Source organism: Hypanus sabinus, chromosome 27 (genome assembly GCF_030144855.1).
Source record: "Hypanus sabinus isolate sHypSab1 chromosome 27, sHypSab1.hap1, whole genome shotgun sequence".
Taxonomy (NCBI): domain Eukaryota; kingdom Metazoa; phylum Chordata; class Chondrichthyes; order Myliobatiformes; family Dasyatidae; genus Hypanus; species Hypanus sabinus.
Genome location: NC_082732.1, coordinates 10,844,145 through 10,869,585, shown reverse-complemented (window position 1 = coordinate 10,869,585; position 25,441 = coordinate 10,844,145).

Genomic DNA, 25,441 nt, shown 5'->3' with positions numbered 1-25,441 from the left:
TGCTAGACTTCACCACAGAGACTAGACAGGGAAACCAGTTAGGCTTTAAAGAATATATTGATAGAGTAAGGGTAACCATAGGTATCTATAGTATAAAATCTCCTTTTGAGTTTAGGGTTTCGCAGACAGTGAATCCAATATCCTCACAGGACCAAATCAATGACGTGTTGGCAATTGGGTGGGGCCATGTCAAAGATGATGGGTAACTGGTTGAAGCCAGGTCATTAATAGATGGCAATAGGTGGGGATAGCTCATTGATGAATGGGTATTGGGTGGGGCCAGGTCATTGATAGATGGATATTGGGTCGGGCCAGGTCATTGATAGATGGCTAGTGGGTGGGATCAGGGCATTGATGGATGGGTAACTAGTCATTAATGGATAGAGTTGTGTGTAGTTTACATTATTGATGGATGTGGGTGAAGGACGGTGAGGTTTGGCTGATTGATGAATGGTACCCAAGAGCCAGTCAATACAATTGCATGAACACTGGATGCAGCACACCCTAAAGAACAAATACACTTATGTGTATGTTTTCTACATAAACTGTTGGTAAAAAAAACATCAACTTATGGCCATAACAAATTGCTTGCGGCCATTTCCTGTTGAAGCCATTCTCATCACCAGTCAGGGCAGTCATTACAAGAGTTTGGTCCAAGATGTCGGTGAGAGCACACTTGGAATATTATGTGCAGGTCTGGTCACTTAGTTGGAAAGGGTGCAGGTGAGATTCACAGGAATGTTACTGAGGCTGGGAGGTTTGAATTATAGGGTGAGAATAGACAGACAGTCCTTTTCTCCCCTGGAGCAAATGAGGCTGAGAGATGACTTTGTAGAGGGCTATAAACCATGAGGGACACAGATAAGGAGATGGGTTACAGCCTTTTTCCCAGGGTAGTCTAAAGCTAGAGGGCATAGGTTTGAGATGAGAGGGGCAACATTTTCACACATTGGATAATGCCTATATAATAATAGGTGACAGAGAAAATGATAGAGGTGGATACAATGTTTAAAAGACATGTTTATAGGTAAATGGCTAGGAAAAGTTTAAAAGGATATGGGCAAAGTACAAGCAAACATAACTAGCAGGTAGACAACTTGGTTGGCAGATATGATTTGGGGTGGAGGTTCTGTTCCTGTGCTGTATAACTATGATTCTGTCAGGTAACCTATCACAAATCATCCTATTAATCTTGTCATTTCCCAGTCCTACATATTGCTCATTATGATATCAGGAACCTTTTTGGAGCAGCTCACACAACACAACTTGGCACCATCAATAGTCACCACATTTCATGAATGGTCGCCTGTGGAGACCTGTCTTATTTGCCCCCTTCCCAACCTCCAATTTTGCCAAAGCATTAAGTACCAGCTCAAAAGAATCATCTCATAACTGGGAAACATGCAGGGCAAGTTTTGGCTTACAGAGCAAAGCAAAGAACAAGAGGAACTTATTTAAAAAAGCGTGTCCTAATCTTAAATTCAAATTGCTCATTAGTGCTATATTCAGCACTCATTTAACATATCAAATGTGCAGTAGTCCAAATTCTGATTGTTGGAACCAGCTGTAAAATTGTAAAGTCTAAAGAAGGATAAATCTTTAATCACTACATTTCAGTTTCAATAGTTATGAGGAATTGATGAAGAAGGGGTAAAACAAACCATACTTTTCAGTCTCATTTGCCCCTTGGTCTACAAATTTCCCCTTGACCATACATTTAACCACACCCTGCAACATTTGATCCAACTCAGGCATCCCTTAAATTTCCAGGTATTTAATTTTGGCTATATAATAAGCTGTATTGGTTCACTTGATGACTTTTTTTATCTGAGATAAAAAAGATGGGCTGAGATGAGATGGGCTGCAGTTTTGACACCCATGCGCATAGACTTCCTCGCATAATTTGGTTTGAGGCAGAATGAATGTTGAATTCTTAGTAATGCTGTCTATCGATTCCTGGGTCAAAACTGTGTCCTTGTTTTTTTTCTTTCAAGTAGATCTGAAAGATCACCCGGCAGTGTTTGAAGAAAGCCAAGCAGATCCTTTAATGTCCTGCTTAAAACAACAAATACCTCAAAATATATCAAAATTCTGTTGGTAGAATGCTAGTGAATATAAATTAGTTGCTGTTAAATTCTGCACTGAAATATAGATTCTGTAGTAGACGCCTTCTTGGTCGTAAGTTGCTCTGGGGACATTGTGAAAGCAACAATGTAATTGCATATCCTTGCATTAAAAGGTCAAAGTGACCCAACTGAAAAAGCTTCTGTGGTATAAATTGGATATTAAATTCAGCCTGATAAAACTTGCCAGACATTTCCCAGAGCCCTTGAATTAAATTGCTAGAGGCATTGGAACAAAACAAGCAGTTTTCCAAAGATCTTTCACCAGCTGTCCTTCAATGATCTTGGATATTGCTGGTGTTTTCAATGTTTCAATTAATATAAGGATGATTTTTAAAAATAACAATTTCAGCAGATAAAATTTATTCATTGACCTTCATGTGTTGCTATTTGCCAATAGGATCCCCTCCCAAGAACTCGGTTTTAAATGAAGTTTATCTTTATTTTACCCATCCCCTAAGATGAAGAGGTGAAAAAAGATTGGTGTGCAGGCTGGTAGACTTTAGCAAGGCCTTGGAGTGGCTTGATAGCATGGTGGTTAGAGCATTGCTTTACAGCAAAAACTGTAAGATTGGGGTTCAATTTCTACCACCGCTTTTAAGGAGTTTTGTACCTTCTCCCCTTGAATGTGTGGGCTTCCTGCAGATGCTCCAGTTTCCTCCCATGTTCCAAAGACGCACAGATAGGGGTAGTGAGTCTCATGTATGCTACTTTGGCTACCCTTGTGGGCTGCTCTGCGCAATCCTCACTGATTTGCTTTGACACAAACAAAGCATTTCAATCTGTGTTGTGACGTATACACAGTTTATCTTTCAAACTCTTCGACAAGGTCCCGCATGGTAGGTTAGTTTGGAAGTTTCAATTACCTGAGATTAGCTGCTGTTCCATATGGCATTCACACTTCTAATTGAAGTGTGGCCTGGGAGGGGCAGACGTTCAGGAGCCAGTGTTGGATCGATCTTCATCTGGCATCTCATCCACAACTGTTCCAACACGGGTTGCCATCACCTGATGGAATCCTTGAAACACGCAGACCACCACACCACATCAATGTGCTGTTCAAGTTGTGGAGGCATGAGGTTAGTTAGCGAACTGGAAACAGAATTAACTTGGTGGATGACAATAGAGTGTGATAGCGGAGGGTTCTTATTCAGATTGGAGGCCTGTGACCAACGGTGTACCACAGGGTTCAGTGTTGGGTTCACCATCATTGTCATCAATATTAACCACCAGGGCAACTATACTGTTAACACGGCTAGTAAGTTTGCAGGTGAAACTAACATTAGTGGTGTAGTGGACAGTGAGGAAGGTTATCTAAGATTACAAGATCTAGGTCATCTAGGGAAATGGGCCAAGAAATGGCAAATGAAATTTAGCTTTGTCAAGTACGAGTTACTGTACATCCCAGACAATCCAACCTCTCCTTATATCTCATGCCAGTCTCTAGGTCTAGACTTACTTCATAACTAGTTAGACCTTAGAGAGTGCAATAGAACAGAGAGACTGAAGGGTATAGATACATAGAAAGTAGCAAGACAAGTAAACAAGGTGGTGAAGAAGATGTTTGCCATGCCTTTCTTCATCACTGGGTACAGGAATTGGGATGTCATGTTGCAAATTTACAAGTCATTGTTGAGACCACACTTGCAGTTCTAGTTACCTAGATGTGCGAAGGATGTCGTTAAGTCTGAAAGGGTGCAAAAAGGTTCACAGAGATGTTACAGGGACTGGAGAACTTGAGTTATAAGTAGAGGCTGGATATTCTCTGTGAAGCATAGGAAGCTGAGCGGTGCAGCTAAGTGTATAGTCACAATCTTTACCAAGAGTACAAAAGCTTTAAGTGAGAGGGGAAGGATTTGAAATAGAAACTTTTCACATGGAGGATGGTGGATATATGAAACAAGTTACCAGGGGAAGTAGTACTCCATGATACCATGACCAAAACCTTAGGTAAGCCCAACACATGATGAACATTCCCTAAACACAAGCAATTCTGCAAATGCTGGAAATCTTGGGCAACACACACAAAATGCTCTGTGTGAGGAACCCAGCAGGTCAGGCAGCATCTATGGAGGGAACAAACCGTTAATATGGGAAGCAACTGGACATTCTCAGTTTCCCAGTGTTGCCAAGGAAGTACTCCTTTAAGCAAATCAATCAATGCGTGCATTGCAAGATCCCAGAACTACAATTTGATGATGGCAGGTATGTTTTGGGGTAAAGGTTGAGAGGTACTAAAAGGTCAGGCAAATGGGGATAAAGCTAGCTTTCTTGGAATTTGGGGATGAGAGAGTTGGTGAGTTCTCAGTTCAATATCTCATTTGGAAGATGGCAGCTAGGTCTCTGTACCCCTCTCCAAAGGAACTGTTCTGTGTGGATACACAAAAATTACATTTGTCAACTGGACAGCACCTGGACTATTATGTAAATATCAGCTTTTCATCAGCCAGGTCTTTTTGAGTGCTAGCTGTTCACAGTTTTATGATAACCATGCAGAGCACGAACAGCAACTTCCAGCATGCTTTATGAATGTCTACTGACCTCCTTGTTACATACATAATCCATTTAAAGAAATAGAATGGCATTGATTATCACTAGATTTTATCTCATCTCTTTTCACCAAAACCAATCAATGATAAATAATATTAATACCATAAATATTGGATAATATGGATGAAACTACATTCTTCTGTGAGCACAGATAGGGATTTTCAGTTCCAAATAATCATAACTCAAGTCACTAGGGAGTAAAGAGGTTTAATTTTCTGTGACTGCTGCTGTTACAACACAGACAATTGTATAAAGCTGGGTAATTATGGAAATTGACTTGTCAATGATACCATCTTCAAAAATCTACCATTAACTATGGGTGATATTGAGTAAACCGACATTGATATCTTCGTTTTACTTGTTAATGAGCAACTAGTGGGAGAAAGGCATATTTTTAGGTCTTAAAGTCTTGCAAATCAGATTAATTTCACATATTAGACATGCTGCAGAGAATCAGCAGTGTTAGAGAAACCAACTAAGCCAGACATAGTTTTATCAATGAAGGAGAGTATTTCTGTGTAGATAATAGCAAACATTTCACGTTGTTTTGTTGCTTGACCTTTGGAAGGAGAAGAACCAGACAATTCCACTGACAAGGTAGGCTTCAAGATTCACTAGCGACCAAATAAATTCCTTTCTTGGTAAGCAGATTGGAGTTTAACAGGAATGTGATTCAGGTTCTAACTTCCCTCCTGGAACTAGATACCCAGCTGAAGTGTAATAAGGAGTCAACACTCCAAATGTAATTGGCAACAACCAACACACTATACTTTGACGCACTGGATTGTTTCAGGTTCAATTATCAGCTGGAAACATCATTCAGAGAAGGTAGCGCGCAATTCACTAACACCATGAGGAAATAACATTCCCTTCTCAGACTGCTTCCAAATGCATTTAATTCCGTTCATACCAACAAATAACATCAGCTAGGATGCTGGATTAATTGATTTCCACTTTCAATTCATTTCTTGAGTATAGGAGGTCATCCGATGAAATCATACACAAAAGCAATTATCAAATACCCTACGTCAATCCAGGAATGAAGCAATTGCATATTAAAACGTGGTTAGCACGATGCAATATTTCAATATCTGCTTACGTTTAAAAGGCTGCTGCTTTTGGTGGGTCTTTGAAATGGGCGACTTAGCTGGCAATCTAATATAGACAAAATCCACAAAGGCAAAAATTGTGTTCTTAGAATTATGTTCCTTTAACAACTGCAGTCTCAATTTATATTGACTTCAGTAGAACTGAATATCATTAGGGAATTCAATGGGTGACTGATTCTGGAGTCCTTTTTGTGTCAGCAAGGCAGATATCCACCCTGTATTATAACACAATGAAAACAAAAATCTGCAAAAAATGTAGTTAATATGTTTTATATCACTTTGCGCTTAGACAATAGACAATAGACAATAGGTGCAGAAGTAGACCATTCGGCCCCTCGAGTCTGCACCGCCATTCTGAGATCATGGCTGATCATTCACTGTCAATACCCAGTCCCTGCCTTGTCCCCATATCCCTTGATTCCCCTATCCATCAGATATCTATCCAGCTCCTTCTTGAAAGCATCCAGAGAATTGGCCTCCACCGTCTTCCGAGGCAGTGCATTCCACACCTCCACAACTCTCTGGGAGAAGAAGCACTTCTTCAACTCTGTTTTAAATAACTGACCTCTTATTCTCAATCCATGCCCTCTGGTACTGGACTCTCCCAACATCTGGAACATATTTCCTGCCTCAATCCTATCAAATCCTTTAATTATCTTAAACGTTTCAATCAGATCCCCTCTCAATCTCCTCAATTCCAGCGTGTACAAGCCCAATCTCTCCAATCTCTCTGCGTAAGACAGCCCTGCCGTCCCAGGAATCAACCTAGTGAATCTACGCTGCACTTCCTCAATTGCCAGAATGTCCTTCCTTAAACCTGGAGACCAAAACTGTACACAATATTCCAGGTGTGGTCTCACCAGGGCCCTGTACAAATGCAAAAGAACATCCTTGCTCTTGTATTCAATTCCCCTTGTAACAAAGGCCAACATTCCATTTGCCCTCTTCACTGCCTGTTGCACTTGCTCATTCACCTTCATTGACTGGTGAACTAGGACTCCTAGGTCTCTTTGCATTTCTCCCTTACCTAACTCGACACCGTTCAGACAATACTCTGCCCTCTTGTTCCTGCTTCCAAAGTGGATAACTTCACATTTATTCACATTGAATGACATCTGCCAAGTATCTGCCCACTCACTCAGCCTATCCAAGTCTCCCTGTATTCTCCTAACGTCCTCTTCGCATGTCACACTGCCACCCAGTTTAGTATCGTCAGCAAACTTGCTGATATAGTTTTCAATGCCCTCATCTAAATCATTGACATAAATCGTAAAGAGCTGTGGTCCCAATGCAGAGCCCTGTGGTACCCCACTAGTCACCTCCAGCCAGTCTGAGAAACTCCCATTCACTGCTACCCTTTGCTTTCTATCTGCCAACCAGTTTTCTATCCATGTTGAAACCCTGCCCCCGATGCCATGAGCTCTGATTTTACTCACCAATCTCCTATGTGGCACCTTATCGAATGCCTTCTGAAAATCTAGGTACACAACATCTACTGGCTTACCCTCGTCTAACATCCTTGTTACACCCTCAAAAAACTCCAACAGATTAGTCAAGCATGATTTGCCCTTGGTAAATCCATGCTGGCTCGGCCTAATCCTATTTCTGCCATCTAGATGTGCCACTATTTCGTCCTTAATAATGGACTCAAGCATCTTCCCCACGACTGACGTTAGGCTAACAGGGCGATAGTTCTCCGTTTTCTCCTTCCCTCCCTTCTTGAAAAGTGGGACAACATTAGCCACTCTCCAATCTTCAGCAACTGATCCTGAATCTAAGGAACATTGGAAAATGATTACCAATGCATCCGCAATTTCCTGAGCCACCTCTTTTAGAACCCTCGGATGCAGACCATCTGGACCCGGGGATTTATTAGCCTTCAGTCCTACCAGTCTACTCATCACAGTTTCTTTCCTAATGTTAATCTGTCTCAATTCCTCTGATATCTTATGACCCTGGCCCATCCATACATCTGGGAGATTGCTTGTGTCCTCCCTGGTGAAGACAGATCTAAAGTACGCATTAAATTCTGTTGCCATTTCCCTGTTTCCCATAACAATTTCTCCCAATTCATTCTTCAAGGGGCCAACATTGTTCTTAACTATCTTCTTTCTCTTCATATAGCTAAAAAAGCTTTTGCTATCCTCTTTTATATTCCTGGCTAGACTGAGCTCATACCTGATTTTTTCTCTCCGTATTGCTTTTTTAGTTAAGATCTGCTGTTCCTTAAAACTTTCCCAATCATCTGTATTCCCACTCATCTTAGCCCTGTCATACTTCTTTTTCTTTAATGCTATACAATCTCTGACTTCCTTTGTCAACCACTGTGGCCCCTTCCCCCTCTTTGAATCCTTCCTTCTCATTGGAATGAACTGCATTTGCATCTTTTGTATTATGCCCAAGAATATCTGCCACTGCTGATCCACTGTCTTTCCTGCCAGGGCATCCGCCCATTTAACTTTGGCCAGCTCTTCCCTCATGGCTCCGTAGTCTCCTTTATTTAATTGCAACACTGACACCTCTGATCTGCCCTTATCCCTCTCAAATTGTAGATAAAAACTTAACATGTTATGATCACTACTTCCTAATGGCTCCTTTACTTCAAGATCACTTATCAATTCCTGTGCATTACACATCACCAAGTCCAAAATAGCCTCGTTCCTGGTTGACTCAAGCACAAGCTGTTCCAAAAATACATCCCTTAGACACTCCACAAACTCCCTATCCTGGGGTCCAGCACCTACCTGATTCTCCCAGTCCACCTGCATGTTGAAATCTCCCATAACAACTGCATTACCTTTAGCACATGCCAATGTTAACTCCCTAATCAACTTGTACCCAATATCCACGCTACTGTTTGGGGGCCTGTACACAACACCCATTAGGGTCTTTTTACCCTTACTGTTCCTCAGCTCAATCCACACAGACTCTACTTCCCCTGTTCCCAAGTCACCTCTTGCTAAGGACTGAATCTCATTCCTCACCAACAGGGCCACCCCACCCCCTCTTCCCATATTTCTGTCTCTACGATAGCACGTATACCCTGGTACACTCAATTCCCAGGCCTGATCCCCTTGCAGCCATGTCTCCGTTATCCCAACAATATCGTAGTTCCCCATTTTCATCTGAGCTTCAAGCTCATCTGTCTTATTTCTGACACTACGCGCATTCAAGTATAGAATTCTTAGCCCATTCCTCCTCTCTTTGCTTAAAACACTGTCTACTGTACCTAACCCAGCTCCTTGAACTTCCATCGGGCAAATTGCACCCTGAATTTTGATGACCTTCTCAAGATCACCCAATCCTTGTACACATTTAACCCCATGCACCTTCTGACCAACCCTCTGGATCTGGATCCCTGCCCCCTGCACATCTAGTTTAAACCCCCCCGAGCAGCACTGGCAAATACTCCTGCAAGAGTGTTAGTACCCCTCCGGTTCAGATGTAGACCATCCCTTCGAAACAGATCCCAATGTCCCTGGAACAAAGACCAATTATCCAAAAACCTGAACCCTTCCTTCCTGCACCATGCTCTCAGCCTCGTATTAACGTGCATAATCATTCTATTCTTCGCCTCACTCGCACGTGTCTTATTGTTTGGAGAAGTTCAGACTGTCCATTGTAGACATTACAAACTCTCGGTGTAGTACAGTAGATTGGAAGATAAACAAAATTCAATAGTTCAAACCTCAAAAAGTAATTTTATTATCAAAGTACATATATGTTACCATATACTATCTTGAGATTCATTTTCTTGCAGGTATTTACAGGATAAAGAAATACATTAGAATTTTACAAAAAAAAAAAAACGATAACGACCGAAAAATAACGTATGTGCAAAAGAAGACAAACAGTGCAAAAAAAAATTACTGAGAACAAACGTTGTAAATAGTCTTTGAAAGTGAGTCTGCAGGTCATGGAATCAGCTCAGATTAGTGGTGAATGAAGTACCTAAGCCTCAGGAGCCTTATGTTTGTTGGGTAATAATGTTCCTGAACAAGTGAATCATTACTTCATCTGGAAGGGATGAATAGGATGGTGCTAAGGACGCAGATGAAAGAAGTGTGTTGCATTTTCCATGGTTGCGTGTTTCCCATGCACCTTTTCTTTTGTCTGTGCACTTTCCAGCCTTCTGGGCGCAATAGCAAATCTTCTAATGTCAGGTAACTCTTGTTTACTGTAAGAATCAGAGTGTGACAGCTTGTAAATCTGTGATATTGGCTTGGATTTTCCTTTTCCATTAGCACAGTCTAACCTTGCCCTCATTTCTTAGATTTTAATGAACCAAGGACTGTATTTTCCACCAGCATCTTACTAGATGATTACCTAATATACATCTTTTTCAGTCTGTGATACTTTTGTAATACAACTAGATGAACCCCTAAATATCTTAGTAGTTTCATTTCTTCCAAACATTTCATTATTTTCATATACAATTAGTGGCTTCATCTGTACACTTGCTGGTTAATGCAAGTACTGTATGTAATCAACCAATGCATAAACGCAAGCACACATGGACAGGAGGTTCAGTTGTTGCTCAGACTGTACATCAGAATGCAGAAGAGATGTGATCTAAGTGACTTTGACCACAGAATAATTGCTGGTGCCAGACAGGCTGATCTGGGTATTTGAGAAACTGCTAAGCTCCTGGGATTTTCATGCACAACAATCTTTAGAGTAAACAGTGAAAGGTGCAAAAACCAAAGAAAAAAAGCACCCAGTGAGCAGCAGTTCTGTGGGCGAAAATGCCTTGTTAATAAGAGAGGTCAGAGGAGAATGGCCATACTGGTTCAAGCTAATAGAAAGGTGACAGTAACTCAAATAACCACACGTTACAACCATGGTATGCAGAAGAGCATCTCTGAATGCACAACACATTGAACCTTGAACCTGACTACAGCAACAGAAAACCACAAACATACACCTCACTAAGTGATTCTTTTCTGAGCCTAAGATACTTATACTATTTTCCTAGAATAACAATTGTTTTTTTTTTTGCTAGAGTATTTCATTAATTTCAGTGGATTACTCTGAAGATAGTATGCTGAAGCAATTGTATAGAACATTAATTGTGACTGAATATTGAGGCACCTGTATAATATCATGCCACCATCTATACCAAACGTTGCTGCCTATGCTATTAGTTAAGTTGCCAGAAATAGCAATGGCTAGTTGAGATCCTTGGATTATTTTGAGACACCACAAGCCACTATGGTCTCCACTCTCTGGTTGATATGCTAATAGAGCTTGTATTTTCTCTTCCATTCTTGTATTTTGAAGAGCGTAACACACCGTCTAAAGTTCAAATGAATAACATTTTCCTTCAGCGTTTCTTGACATAAAATCAACGTTTCATGAAGCATGATCTATGCTTGATCTTTAATAGCTGAAAATGCTTAGAGTTCAGTCAGATTGGTATATTCTCAATAAATACTCTCTTGCTTCCCTCTTCCATGCTCTGTGTACCAGTAGCTCCAATTGTATGTTCTTATTATAGACCAGGTCATGGCTAGCACAGATATGGAGGATTGAAGAGGCCTGTTTGTGTGCTGTTTGACTCAATAAGTTACAGGCAGCCTTAAGTCCTGCAAAAAAAAGGAACAACAATAATGTCACCAACCCCTTCCATCTTTGAAGCCTCTGCACAATATACTTTGAACCAGCTGCTTAGGCACCAAACTTAGAAGATCTGTAAGGAGATCTCATTTATCACCTAAAGTAAATGAACCAACGCAGCAACTGACAAAGAGAGCTGGCAAAAGAAATAGTACTAATCCTGCTTCCGTCCCCATCCAATTCAGACATAATTACAGCAGGGATTGTTCAGTATAAGTGAAAAGCAGGAGTTCTAAACATTTTTTTTTCTGATCTACACCAGGTTGCTGATATGAATTGTGCCTGTCCTGCTGTGAGACCAGTCCAGCCCAGCCTGGACTGGAAAAAAAAGTCAGCAGCTTTCTGATGACTAATCGATACATAATTCTGCAGCATTTCCAAGGAAGCTCATTTGTAAGGACAATTATAGTAAACTAGAAACCACAGTTTTTCCCAGAACATTTGAAAATGTGTGAAAGTTAAAATATGGTCAATAACAATTTCATTTGATGCAGAAAAATCCTGCACAAGCTATTTTAATGCCATCATTTATATAAGTCAATAACTCTGGATGGAGCCTTCTATGAAAAGTTACACAATAAAAGAAAGCATTTTTTTCAGTATTATAACCTTCGTTGATTTCAGTTGAATAAGCTAAATGAAGCGTTACATACTTCCAATATTTCAAATGACATTGCTGCTTTTAAATAAGCACGACAATAAAAGTTTTTTTTCCTTTGGAAAAACAAATTGTTCTGAACTACTGGCTTGCATCAACCTTTAATGTCCCTTTCTCTATAGAGCTCATTTCTCAGTAACAACACATGGATGTGATCAGCTTTGGGATACATTATTCTGCACAATTGTTTAATCAGGGTAAGATCCGGTGACTTTATCACCTCCAACCCTACAAAGCAGCTGTGGGTTCATCTGGATAGCTGAGATTAATGGTCCCAGTACTTCTTTCATTGTGTGAAATAATTTATGAAACATAGGCCCAGACATTTAGTATTGTGAGTATTTTAAGCACTAGGTTATCTGTTGTATGGAAAGAGCTACAAAAGTGACCTGGCAACAATAGTGTGCATAGCATGCAGTAAAATCTTTGTTTGGATGCTTGGAGAGCATATGGAGTAGTACACACTGGTGATATTGATCACTAAACAATGCTCAAGTGGATGTTGCTTGTAAAACTGACTCACAGACTAACATAGGTGGAGAACTATACACAGGAGAGCAAGGACACACCCTGAACCTGCACATTCAAAAGGATCAGCAACACTAATATACTTCTGGGACTTTCAACATTGATCGGGGCCTGAGGCGAAGGGTGGGCCGGTTCAGCTTGCTTCTCTGCTCTGCTCTGCGCTGAACGAAGGGTCTGTCGATAGACTGTGGACCTCAGTTCAGAATGCCACTTGCTTGTGTTCATTCTTTGCATGATTTTCTTTGCCCAGTGGGTGTTTAATGGTCTTATTAATGGGCTCTTTTTGGATTTCTTTGCTTTCTAGCTGCAGGTTGTATAATGTATGCACGCTTTGATAATAAATGTACTTTGAACTTTGACCTTATGATAACATTTCTGTTTGACCCTTATGTTTGGAGTCAGGTGAAATGAGATAACAGTGAGGATTTGGTGATGGTCAGCGTAGCAGTGATTAGTCCTTACCCTGTTGCAATGGTGGACACTTGTATGGTCCTTCGAATGAATGACGATGTAGTCTGAGTGTCTGAGGATGTTTGGACATATCACTCTGGTGAAACAGAATGCTTGTTATGAAGTGATGGTGCTCAAAGAATCTTTCCAGGAGAGTGAAACTTCCCCATTCCCTCTGTGCTGAGCACATTTTTAACAGAGATTATGCCCCTTCTACTTGGGCTCTGTAGTCAACCAGAAAGATCATTTTATAGATTCAAAGGGAGATACAACATGATGCCAGGCATTTTTACCCACTGGGGTCACAACAACAGCCAACCACCGTCATCTCCCTTTGGGATGTGGAGCAGAGTAAAATCTCTCTTTGCCATCATTGAAGTTTCATGTGTTGGGACAAGTGCACAGGTAACAGTAATGCAAACAAGAGAAAATTTGAGCAACACACACAAAATGCTGGGGGAGCTCAGCAGGACAGTTAACAGTAATATGTTCTTTCCATGTTAGAGTGAAGCAAAGTGTCAGTGAATCTGTAAGCAGAGTCAAGGGTACGTTTGGCTTGGTAGCAAAGCTCAGTCTAGCCTATGAAGAATCTTCTTGTTTCCCCCTCCTGGAGATGTTGTACTTACCTCCCCTTGTCCAACTCAGAATGGCAATATCGATATCAAAGAGTCCAAGTTCCGCAACAATGATTACAGTCCAACACTCAGGACTGTCAGGTCTGTGAGGGTCCTGCTCCCAATGCAGTGTTGTGGAATGGAAATCTCCCAGGCATTGCTCCTTTCAGCATGGGGCACTAGTTACCCTAGAGGTCTTATTCCAGTGGCATTGACTCTGAGACACCAGGTTCTGCTGCATAGACCTAATGCCCATTGTGCCTCTTTACCTTGCGGCTGAAGGCTAGGCATCTCTCAGACCTAGTTGTGGTATGCCAAGATGCTTTCAGCCAACAAAATTCACCTTCCACAAGCAATTGAGTTGAGGTAATTGTCATATGCATAAGTCTACATCTGTATAGGAGCAACGGAAAGTTTAATTGTAGCGGAGTCACAGGCTCATAAAATCAGAAACACACCATTTACAATACAAATATATGTTTAGTGATCACTTTATCAGATACACCTGTACACCTGCATGTTAATACAAATTTCTAATCAGCCAATCATGTGGCAGCAACTCAATACATAAAAGCATGCAGACATGGTCAAGAGGTTTAATAGTTGTTAAGACCAAGTATCAGAATGGAGAAGAAATGTGATCTCAGTGACTTTTTGCTGTGAAATGTTTGTTGGTGCCAGATGGGGTAGTTCGCGTATCTCACAAACTGCTGATCTCCTGGGATTTTTACATACAACTGTCCTAGTGCTTACAAAGTAAGGTGCAAATAAAACAAAGAAGACATCCAGTGAGCAGCAGTTCTGTGGACAAAACTGGCTTGTTAATGAGAGAGGTCAGAGGAGAACGGCCAACCTGATTCAGGCTAACAGGAAGGTGACAGTAACTCAAATGAGCATGCATTACAATAGCTGTGTGCAGAAGAATATCTAAATGAACAGCTTGTTGAATCTAGAAGTAGATGGGCTACAGCAGCAGGAGACTACAAACATATAGGAATACTCTCAGTGGCCATGTTATTAGGTACCTCCTGTATCTAATAAAGTGGCCACTGGGTGTAAATTAAATATAATTTATATACAAGAAAAAAGCACAATTAGAACAAAAGGTAGTTATTTTAGTGCAAAGTGATCAAGTTGATCGTAGTGTTGCAATGCTGTAGTGGTGACTAAGATTTTGACGGTTGGTTCAAGAGCTAAGTGATGAGAAGTAGCTGTTCCTGAGCCCGGTGTTGTGGAATGACAATCTTCTGGACATCCTGCCCAGTGGTAGCTGCGAGAAGATGGCATGATCCAGATGATAGGGGGCTCTGACGATGAATGTTGCCTCCTGAGGTGGTGCGTCCTGTAGGTTATCGTTGGTGGCGAGGGGTGTCCAGGTAAGTTTGGAGAGGGCACGTTGTGGTGATTCCAACTAGGGGAGCTGGACCAGCAGCACTGAGCTCAGTGATTACAGTGAAAGTGTACAATTCATGGCATCCCATTACCAGCTCAGCACCTTCCCCAACAGCACTTCAGCAATATTTGACAATTAAATGGACAATATAAGATGTTCCTATGTGGCATCAATAACAACATAGATCACAGACCATAAGAGATAGGAGCAGAATTAGGTCATTGGGCTCATTGAGTCTGCTCTGCCATTCATTCATGGCTGATTCATTTACCCTCTCAATCCCGCTCTCCTGCTTTCTCCCTGTAACCTTTCATGCCATGACTAGTCAAGAACCTATCATCTTCCACCTTAAATGTACTGAATGACTTGGCCTCAACAACTGGCTGTGGCAACAAATTCCATATGTAGAGCTCTCAGTACCAGTAACTGTGGTGTTAACTGTTCAAGCTAACAAAATGGCTTCTCTATATTGTTACAATGAAATGGCTTCTCTGTAATGTTATTTAATGCTGTAATGGGTTTCTGTGTCTGGAATGCTTGCGTTATAACTGCAGATAAGGGGGGAACTAACCAATGGAGAATTGTTATGCTATTTTGTATGTGTGAGCTGAGCGGGAGTTTGCGGTCTTTTTTGGGAGGCGAGCGAGGAGGACGGACATGTGGGGAGCGGACAGCGGTTCCAGGGTGGCGGATACAGAACGTCAGTGGTTTTGGACAGTGGCCGAAGGCTCGTAAGGTCGTTGTGGATGGAACCTGAGGCGTGAGCTCCCATGTATAAAATGTTATGTGCACAAACTGATAAACTTACTGATTTGGCGCCTTTAGGTTATCTGTTTCTACTAATCCATCACTAAGAAATAACTATAAAGTTTCAATTATTTACTCACCTTTGGTGTATTGTCTGATATTTGTGTTGTGAGTGTGTGCTGGGTGGAGGCATTACACCGTATTTACACCGAAGTATTGCACTATTGGTGGGGTGGCAGCATTTCACCCTAGGGGGTAAATTGAGGGCACAGATGCTACACATACATTCACCACTCTCTAACTATAAAAAAAACCTCCTCATCTCTATTCTAAATGGATGTCCCTCTGTTCTGAAGCCGTGCCCTCTGGTTCTAGACTCCCCTACTACAGGAAATATCCTCTTCATGTACACTCTATCTAGGCCTTTCAATATTCGATAGGTTTCAATGAGATCCCACCTCATTCTTCAAAATTCCACTGAGTACAGGCCCAGAGGTTTCAATTGCTCATCATATATTAACCATTCCTTTCTTGGTATCATTCTTGTGACCCTCTTCTGAATCCTCTCCAATGTCAACACATATTTTCTGAGATAAAGGGCTCAAAGCTCCTCACACTCAAGTGTCTTATAAAGACTCAACATTACATCCTTGCTTTTATATTCTCGTCCTCTCAAAATGAATTGGAACATTGCATTCGGCTGGCTCACCAGCAACTGCGCTGGCAAGGTAACTTTCAGGATATCTTGCATAAGGACTCCCAAGTCCCTTTGCACTTTGAAATTTTGAATTTTCTGCTCATTTAGAAGATGTTTTTGTTCCTTCTACCAAAGTGCGTGACCATACACTTCCCAACACTGAATTCCATTTGCCATTTCTTTGCCCGTTCTCCTAATCTGTTTAAATCCTTGTGCAGCCTCCCTGCTCCCTCCACACTACCTGCCCTTCCACACATCTTTGTATTATCCACCAAATTGGCCACAAAGCCATCAATTCCGTCATCTAAATTACTGACGTAGATTGTAAGAAGAAGGGGTACCAACAACAACCCCTATGGAACACTACTCATCACTGGCAGCCAACCAGAAAAGGTTCTCTTTGTTTCTACTCTTAGCCTCCTACCAATAAAGCAATGTTCTATCCATGCTAGTATCTTTACTGTAATACCATGAGCTCTTATTTTGTTAAGCTGCCTTATGTGCGGCACCTTGACAAATGCCTTCTGAAAATCCAGGTACACAACACCCACTGATTGTCTATTCTGCTCATTGTGTCCTCAAAAACTATGTAAACTAAATATATGGTTAAGAATCTTTATTATCTATCAATAGTACAAAATGAAGATGTGAAGTTACAATTCACTGATCCGTGCTAGAAATGTTTTCAATTTAAAGAATAAAGGGGAAAAGCAAGCTGGTATTGAAAGGCATACACTAACAGCAGTTGGCTTTCTGGATACCAGTAAATGAGGGAATACAATACCATGTCAGGATATTGGTTTTCATAATATAGATTACTCATGGGTCATGTTTAGCAGTAATGACAAGCTTGTCTTTATTAATTGTTTCCCAAAGTGCTCATTGTCAGATTTGATTTGTTCCTTTTGTTACATTGAGTTGTTCTCATAAAACAATTGCGGTTATCGATCAATTAAAAAAAACATTCAGTTATCAACCTTTAATCAATCCAGATGCTCACATGTAGAGTTAAGGTTCCTCCAGTAATTTTCATTTCCATTTTCCAGACAGCCATGCTCACCCCATATTCCTACAGCCTTAAGGGGACAGACTTCCTCTTGTCCTCACCTACCGGCCCATGAGCTTGTTCTGCCAGCTTCAACAAGGCCCTCCCATCAAACACATCTTAACTCCCTCCCCACCACTAACTGCTTTCTGCAGAGATTACTTCATCTGTGATTCCCTTGTTCATTCATCCCTCTCCCGACACATATCCCTGGAAGTGACAGAAATGCTACACCTGCCCATACACCACCTCCCTTACCTCCATTCAGGGTTGATGCAGCTTTTCAGCTGCTAACATGTTGGGGTTGTCTAGTACATCCAGAGCTCTGTTGCAGCCTCCTCTACATTGGTGAGAACTGACATAAATTTGGGGATCACTTTGTCGAGCACCTCCACTCCATCCACCAAAATTGGAATTTCCCAGAGGCCACCCATTATAATTCCTATCCCCATTCCTGTTCTGGTATGTCGGTCCATGGCCTCCCCTTCTGCCACAAAAAGGCCACTCTCAGGGTGGAGGAGCAACACTTCTTTTTCTGTCTACGTAGCCTCCAAACTAATGGCATGAGCATTAATCTCTCCTCCCAGTAATTTTTCCTCCTCCCCTTCCCTTTTCTTCTATTCCCCACTCTGGCCTTTCACAACCCCCTGGTGTCCCTTCTCCTTCTCTCTCTGCCAGTCTACTCTCCTCTCCTATCTGATTCCTTCTTCTCCAGCCCTTTGCCTTTTCCACCTATCCTGTCCCATGTTCTTACCTCATCCCCTCCTCCCCTGCTTTTACCTATCACTTTCTAGCTTGTCCTCCTTACTCTCCCCCTACTTTTTTATTCTGACAGCTTCCCCCTTCCTCTCCTGTTCTGATGAAGGACTTTGGCCTGAAATGTTGACTGTTTATTCATTTCCATTGCCTGACTGCTGAGTTTTGTGTGTGTTGTTTGGATTTCCAGAATCTGCAGAATCTCTCATGTTTATAATTTTAAACTACAGACAGACCAGTTACAATATTCTGTGATAAGGTGGACCCTGAGCGGCTCTCCTGATGAAGGGTCTCGGCCCAGAATGTCAGCTATTTATTTCCCTCCGTATGCTGTATGCTGCCTGACCTGCTGACTTCCTCCAGCTTTATACGTGTTGACTGTGACCAGGAATTGTTTATCCTACAGCAAGGCAAGTTGAAGGGTTTTTTGACATCTGTCACATATTAAAATATTAAACACAGTTAGGGCAGATATTCAGAAGCTTTTTACTATGGTAGGGGGTATCAGAAACAAGAGGGCATAGGTTTCAGTTGAGAGAAAGGAGCTTTACAGGGAACCTGTGATGGAAGTTTCTGTATTCAGGAGTGGATCAAGTTTGAAATGTGCTGTCAGAGGAGGTGGTGTAATCAGACGCAGTCGCTAGATATAAGCGACATTTAGACAGACACTTAAACAGACAGGTCATAGAAGGATGTAGTCATAATGGGGCAAGTGGGACAAGTACAGTCTGTCAAAAAGGTCAACATGAACGTGATGGGCCAATGGACAAGTATCTGTGCTGTACAACCCCATGACTTTATGACTGTCACATCCTTAAAGAAATTTCTCTTATATGTAGAGAAGGGTTTCTCGTGGGCTCTTACTTTTTAACTGATTAATCATCATAAAAGAAAATCATTTAAAACTTTAATTATTAAGACTCTTCTTACATTATCACCTGCTAATTTCAAGAATACCTTTCTGGATGCCTTCACCTTGGGCTGCACTCTCTTGATTAAAGCTTTTCTTAAATGCTGGTTAATGAAGTTGCTGAAGATTCATTTGTGCACTACTCTAATGAAATTAAAATCCATTTAAGATGAATAGGTAAGGAACAGTGTTATGTAAAATAAAACAAAAGGAATTTAATTTGAGAACTTCAAGATCAGCTTGCTGGTTAGAAGTGTCACCCAATGAAGATATTAAAAACTGAGCTGTGTTATTCACGGATCACTTACTTCAATAAACCGGAAACTGTTTACCTTAATAAGGACGCCCCCTGAATAACCCTGAATAAAGAGACAGTCAGTGGCATAATGGCATTTGAATAATTCTGGATTCTGAATCAACAGGTTGTGGATTTTAGAAATTCAGGCATAAAAGATTCCAGCTTGACAATCTATTACTGGGGAAACATGATGCAGATGGAGGCACTGCCTGATAGCCTCTGTCTATTTCCTTCTGGAGATGTTAATGACACAAAGTTTGTCTCCTGTGGCATTTTTTTTCCACAGAATTCAACCATGTTGATATTTGAACTGAAAGCAGGCTGTACTTCATCATCCAAAAGTTACTTTTCCAGGCATCACTCTGTAACCTAAGAATACCCCCTACACTATCAACAACTCCACCACTCTTCCTGTCATCTGAACTTGCTGATCTTGTCTCTTAATTCCACATCCAAACCATTCATGAACATTTCACACACCAACGATACCTGCATCCATTGAACCCCAACTATGTGAAGTCTTGTTAAAGGCCTTACAAAGGCCTCTATAAACCATATCTCCTTAAGCTCATGTAAACCACATCAACTGATGCCCATATAAAGTACGTCTGCTGAAGCCCATGTAAACAACATCTACTACACCGCCTTCATCTAACCTTTTTTTCTCCATGCATTTGCTCTCTTTTCCATCCAACCCATCCCCTCTACTGGGACGTAAGGATGATTACTAGCAACCTGTGTAAGCCATATGATGACAGAAGCAGTATAATAATAGCCTTAAGAACATTTATCATTCTGTCTTTTATGGGTACCTAGTGATCATAAAATCTCAAGTCTGACCCAATTTAATTTCCAGGCAAGATTCTCACATATGTTGGACACTTGGTCATTGTTAAATGAGCATAGTTGCAGGTTCAGTCAGAAAATAGCATCTGATTTGCCCTGATCCAAATCAGTGAAATTATTAATGAGGATACCTGTCACTTTTCCTTGGAGATAGTAAGGTTTGGTTTAATTAGTTTCCTTGTTTAACAAGATGTGTCAAATTAACACAAGAGACAAATATCTATTACTGTACATTCTGAATGAATCATTGTCACAGTTTAGATGTTATTTGAAAAAGCAATTATTTTGTCGAGTCACAATACAGTCATACATTAAAGTGTGGGCATAACACTTGTTTTCTTTGACACTCCCTTTGTTACAAAGTTGTTTCCATATTTCCATAACGCCATTGTGATTAGGATGGCGGAGTGGAGATATATCTCCACCGAAGAAGGTGTGAGGCACTCTTCCCTTTGTTATCTTGCAGGTCACCCTTGGGTAAGGTGCAGTACCTTCTTAGCAGCCTATCCCCGGATCAGGGTCACATGAAGCAACGGGAGCAGGTGGCGGACAGTTGTATGAGCAGCTGGTGCACATCACAAGTCCTGGCTAAGTGACCACTGATGCCAGGCAGACAATCTCTGAAGAGTTTTGATAATGGCAGGGTTCTCCCCTCTTGTAAAGGCACTGCCCAGAAGAAGGTAATCGCAAGCCACTTCTGTAGAAAAATTTGACAAGAACAATCATGGTCAAGACCATGATGGCCTATGTCATAAGACACTGCACATAACAAACAAACAAACTTTCTGATTACAAAAACTATATTCTCCTCATTATATTCACAATGTATACAAGAATGAAGTTAAATAGTACTTGTAAAAAAACAGTACAACATGTATTAAGGACATTTCAAAACACTTACAGCCAAGACATTTCTTTTCATTCTAGCACTTTTCACACCAACATTCCATTACTGAATAATAAAATTAATGACCAATTCCAGTGTGCTTTATAGCTGCTGTTGGCAACAAAAAGTAGATTGGCCACAAGATTTCATTTCACCTGAAGGCGTTCTTCAATTAAAGGTGCTTTTAACTTGTAGAAACAACATCTGAAACTAATGGCCTGAGGTTTTACAGAGCTTGAAGTAAAGACTGTAACGTACATATAAGATGAAGCTGGAAGCTGAAATGTGTAAAAAGTCCTTAAAATATAAACATTTTAAATCAAAGGTTCACTAATTCTAGTTGCAATCCTGTAAACGGGGCATTTCAGCAGAATGCTAATTATCACTTAGGTTGTGGATTCTTGCTATAAACTGCAGCTCTACCGAAGTCTCAGATATAAGTGAAAGCATGTCCTATGTGTTTAGAGGACCAGGCAGTCAGAAGGATGACAGGCCAGAGGTCTGAGAGGGAGGGGATGTGGTTCTGGAGCAGATGGTGGAGCCTCAGACATCAGCTAAATTGTGAGAGGAGGGACTGGGTTAGGAGCAGTTGATGCAGTATGAAGGAGAAGTCCAAGGGATGAAGCACAACTAAGAAAATGACCTGTCTACAGTCCCAGCACAGTGTTGAGAAGATCTGGTTATCCCAGAAGTTCCCACTGGTCATTCCTTGGATATTTTACATTAAATTCCATGTGAAAGCATAGAGAACAACATTGACCCATGCACCCCAGTGCAGAGAGCATGTGTTTAACGTGAGAGGGGCAGCTTCTTCACACAAGGGGTGGTGAGTGTACAGAATGTGCCACCAGAGAACATAGTTGAGGTGGGTGCAATAACAATATTTTATGGCACCTGGACAATCACACGGAGTGGAACAGAAAAGAGGGATATGGGTCAAACATAGGCAAATGGGACAGGTTAAGGAGAGCACTTTGGTTGGTATGGAGAAGTTGAGCAGAAGGGCCTGATTCTGTGTTTTAGTACTCTATGAGTCTATGGCTCTATTGTGTGTAAGATAGTTCACGTCCAGTAGTGACTCTCCAACTTCCAAAGTAACAGAAAAAGAACCACATTTTACTCCAGTTAATATCAATAGTTAGAGCCTTAATGCTGACTTAAAGAGCTTCATGCAACTGAATTGGTAAACTGAACTACTTTGACATAATAATCTGGAACAATTACAGTCTCCAAATAGAACATCAGTTTTTTTTAGAGCCATGGAAACTGCTAAGCAGTAATGTGGTGGTATTTGGTTTGGTGACCACAAAGCCTTAATCTCCAACAAAGATCTTAAGCCCTACCTGATGCAGGTGCCCTCACTAAAGGGAGATTATACGGCAACTACCCATGCTTCAAAGACTAGTTCACTTCCCTGTTTATCCTTCACAGTGAGTTTATCTGCCAATGTCCATTATTTGAGCAGTGGGACCCCTCCCTACCTAGGAGAAGATACTTCCAGTTAACAAAGTAGTTTAAACACAGTTCATTTATTTTCAGTGAGCCACACTTAAATTCAAACAGCAGTTAAAACAAATGTAAAACTCACAGAAGATTTCTATCATATAAAAGATATCGAAATTACAAACAATTTCTAAAACACAAAGGATTTCCAAAACACAAGATCGAATTCCTGTAAGCTAAAAAGACATATTCCATGAACTGGAGGTGAACCAATTGTCCATTGCAGAAATCGAAGGCAGAGGAATGGATTCTAGTTCACCCTGTGTTTCTGTCATTCTTTATAATGTTTCTGGATCATTCCTAAAAAGCCTGGACTTCTCTCTACACTTATATTGTTTCTTTGCCACTTAGGTGGCTTCAGACACGTGATATTTCTTCAGATACCTTTTAACACAAGTGGTCTAAAAGTTTTTTGGGAGGCTGTCTTCCCAGATGCCCACAACTCATGCTGTGATCACAGACTCCCTGAGTACACAAACTTTTCAACTATTAACCAATCAACTATTTGATATGCTAAGTGAGAGTATTAATCGGGTCTGCAAGCTTCCTTGAACTAAATAACTCAGTTAGCATTGTCTGATTTGAAACAAGCCCAGTTAAATAACCCAATGTCTTACAGTGCACGTCTTGAGCAGTAAACCCAGGTGCAGTGAGCCAGCAAGTCTGTGGCTCCATAGGGAGTGCCTATTTGTAAAGTTGTCCTTTTAACTTCAAGCTGATTATTGCCTTCCATTTACATTAACAACCGAAGACTGGCTCCTTTTACAACAACCAGCTAAACAAAGAATATTGATTGGAAGTTTAATTTATTCAAAAACAATTTTGATCTTTGAAAGTGTCGGCTTCTGCATTTAGAAAGCTAAGTTTGGCAAAAAAAAATCAAAAGCCCCTGGCCCAGGACGGTGAATATCCATCACAGTAACCAAGGGTTTGGTTTGCTATTATGAATTTGCATGCACTCATGCGATCATTTTTACAATAAAGTTTGTAATTAGTTTCTGATTTCAAAGCTGTTTACACCGGAGAGAAGTGCAGGACCACTGGCAGAAAATGTGCATGTGTGTACGTCTGAAGTTGCTCCCAGCATGTCTGCTGATAATGACAGCTTCTGCATCGATACTACTGTCCAATCCAGATCATTGTGTCAGCAAGCAGGGGTAATCTGACAGAAATACATTTCAGTGATAAAAACTGCAACTTGATTTTCAAAGTTCTGAAGTTCAAAGCTCAAAGTATTATAGTATCAAAGCGTATACATACAATATGTGTCACCCTGTACTACCTTGAGATATATTTTCTTGCAGGCATTTACAGGGGTGAAAAAAGAAATACAATAAACTATACTGTACTTCAACAGATAAAGGCTGGCAGACATCTAATGTGCAAAAGAAGACAAAATGTGCCTATTAAAAATAATACTGAAAACATGATTTGTAGAGAGTTGTAACATTTTAAAAGTTCTTGCAAAGGATTGTGATTTTAATTAAAAAGTTAGTATAGTGGACTGAATTCTGACATCTTTAGTCACTGAACTGTAACTAGCTTGAGGGAACTCAGTTTGTCCACATCATTTCTCATGTACGTTTGGCATTTCACTTGGGTCACAAAAGCATTAAAGCAAACATTCGAATGTTAATTACAAATAATATCAGAGTTTCTTGTCTAAACTGCATTGAAATAAATGTAAGGCCCCGTTGTCCAAGCTGAGCAATGCAAATAGCCTGAGCTTTCTGCTTTTACGCTCACCCAATAGAACCCTAAACCATATGGAGTCTTGAGGGAGGCCATTTGGCCCACATGTCACTAGTTTAAAGTCTTCTTTAAATCTTGGTCTCTTGGATTTGGACTCATATGTTTGTTCTATTTGGATGCCTTATTATGTTATGTCCTTCAATGCAGGTTCTCTTCAGTCTTTGTTCTGTCAAAACCAAGATCAATTTTCATATCCAAGCAGTGTTCTTATAATTTCCTCTGCACACTTATCAGTGTGATCACATTTTTCCTATAATTAAGTAACCAGAACTCTAAACAGTATGAAAACTATTGTACATTGTACCAAGATAAGCTCCCTACTCTTCTATTCAGTGCCATAATTAATAAAGTAAGGCATCTAATAAGACGCTTCCTCCATTTTACTGATCTGCCCTATTCTAAGGATCTGAGGACCCCCTCTAAGATCCCTTTATTTCACTACACCATCAACATTCTACCACTTTTTATATATTCCTTTGCCTTGTTGCCCTTTATCAAAATCATTGTCCATTACTTCTTCACCTAAGCAATCAAGTTCTCTATAATTTCCTGCAAACTAAAGGTTATCTCCTCACTGCGGTGTTGTATCATCTGAAAACCTCTTTCCTCTGGCCCTTACATAAAGTGTAAACTGCAAAAAGCAAGAAACCATGCACAGGCCCCTGTGGAACCACATTGTTAACAGTCTTCTAGTTACAAAGGCATAAACCTGGCTACAATGATGACATATATGGGACCTCTGACCAAAAAAAGTGCATTCAATTTTAACATTATTATTTCTTTCAAGATCAGTAGTTAGCAGGCCACTTAATTCTTCTCAACTCATAAAGAGACAGCCACTCCAACTGAATGCCCATCTTCCTTTCCCAGCATACAGATTGGAACTCCTCAGCCTCTCCAGTAAGGGCGCCACCACGAGCTGACTTTCCTCGACTGTCGATCGAGACAGAAGGATGCCAA